Source organism: Lepidochelys kempii, chromosome 8, assembly GCF_965140265.1.
Source record: "Lepidochelys kempii isolate rLepKem1 chromosome 8, rLepKem1.hap2, whole genome shotgun sequence".
Taxonomy (NCBI): Eukaryota; Metazoa; Chordata; order Testudines; family Cheloniidae; genus Lepidochelys; species Lepidochelys kempii.
Window position 1 is genome coordinate 8,600,559 of NC_133263.1, and position 2,258 is coordinate 8,602,816.

The following is a 2,258-nucleotide window of genomic DNA, read 5'->3' on the forward strand; positions in this document are numbered from 1 at the left end:
CATCCAACCTCCCCCACCCCCCAAAGCTCCCTGTCCCCTGACCGACCCCTAAGAAGAGCACTGTGTCAGAGCCAGACACACTGATGCACTGATTTGCCGGAGCACACAGCCACCCCCTTTGCGCCCCAGAGTACAGCTTTACCGCATTCTATCTGAATTCATGTTCTATCTGAATTTGTGTTATAGCGGGGTAGAGGTGTAGTTGTCATCTAGCTCAGGTTTGGACCATTCATAGATTTTAAGACCAGAAGGGACCATTATGATCATCTAGTCTGACCTCCTTAAAAGCCGCATAGCCAAGCAGGCCCAACCAGTGCGTTCTTTATGCAGTCTTCCAAGTTAGTAATGAAAATGCCAAATGGTATTAGACACAGGGCAGGCTGACAGCATCTCACTCAACACCTCTTCCCAACATGACACTTAACCATTAATTACTTCAATTTTTTAATGCCACTGTGCATCTAGTTTATAACAGTTCCAGCTCATTTTCATTTCTCTAATTTCCTCTTGGGAATGTCATATGGAGTCCTATTGACTGCCATGCTAAAGTGAAATACTTTGTTCAGCCCACTTTTCTTATCCTCTAAGCTTGTCATCTATCAAAGTAACAGGTTTCAGAGTGGTAGCCGTGTTAGTCTGTATCCACAAAAAGAACGAGGAGTACTTGTGGCACCTTAGAGACTAACAAATTTATTTGAGCATAAGCTTTCGTGGGCTAAAACCCACTTCATTGGATACATGCAATGGAAAATACAGTAGGAAGATATATATATACACAGAGAACATGAAAAAATGGGTGTTGCCCTACCCACTGTAATGAGAGTGATCAGTTAAGGTGAGCTATTATCAGCAGGAGAAAAAACCTTTTTGTAGTGATAATCAGGCTGGCCCATTTCCAACAGTTGACAAGAAATAAGCATGGGGAAATAGTTTTACTTTGTGTAATGACCCATCCACTCCCAGTCTTTATTCAAGCCTAATTAACTGGACACCATTAAATGGGTCATTACACAAAGTAAAACTATTTCCCCATGCTTATTTTTCCCCCCTACTGTTACTCACAAGTTCTTGTCAACTGTTGGAGATGGGCCATCCTGATTATCACTACAAAAGGTTTTTTTTTCTCCTGCTGATCACTCTAGTTACAGTGGGTATGGCAACACCCATTTTTTCATGTTCTCTGTGTGTGTATGTATATAATCTTCCTACTGTATTTTCCACTGCATGCATCTGATGAAGTAGGTTTTAGTTCACAAAAGCTTATGCTCAAATAAATTTGTTAGTCTCTAAGGTGCCATAAGTACTTGTTCTTTCTGCTATCAAAGTAAGTTAGTTTGGCACAACCCGATTTTTGTTGACAAATTTACCTAATCAGAGCTGGAAAAGATCTACTATCAACCTTATCACTATTTATATTACAATATGGCTTAATGACTCCAACTGCAATCAGGGCCCTATTGGGAAGGATGGGAGAGGAAAATAGGCACAGGGAGGTGAAGTTGCCCAAGGCCCTGCAGCAGGTCAGTGGCAGATAAGATTCAAACCCAGGTTGTCTGATTGACTATTCACTGGACCATTCTGCCACAGGAAAAAAAAGCATCTCTTTAATTTCTCCAAGTATCACATATTTATTTACTGCATTTCTCTGAACAAGGACAATGAAAATAGACTGTTTTACTTCCTGCTTCTTCTCATGGCTGCTATGTGCTCCGTAACCGGTTTTTCTTTTCTTTTCTTTTCATTTCATGACCGTTTAAAATTTCGGCCTCAGCCTGGCCCTGTCCTCCTTTACTACAATGTACCATTTTAACAAAACACCCCCCCACCCCCCAGGGGCTGCGCGGGGTTGGTCCTGTCCCTGTGGGCTCTAGACAAGACAGGGCTTTGTCCTGCTTTCGGTAACCCCGGAGAGGCCCGGGAGTCCCTCTCTCCCACCCCCTTTCCACCAAGACTCCGCCACCAGCCGGGCGGCCGGCGGGGTTGGAAGAGGAGCCGGGGGCAGCGGGCGCCCGTTCTCCTGTCTCCAGACCCCGAGCGAGTCCCCACCGCGCCCGCTGCTCGCAGGGTGGGATCCCGGGTGGGCACAGCCCGGGCAGGCGCCGTGCGAGCTCCGCCGTACCCCTGGCACGACCCCCGCCCCCGGCCCCGCCCGACAGTCCCGCGTCCGCAGCCCGCGCTGGCCCCGGGACCAGCCCCCCGCCCTGCCCGCAGCCAATGAGCAGGGAGGGAGCCCGCCCGGCGGCGCTATAAGAGCGGGG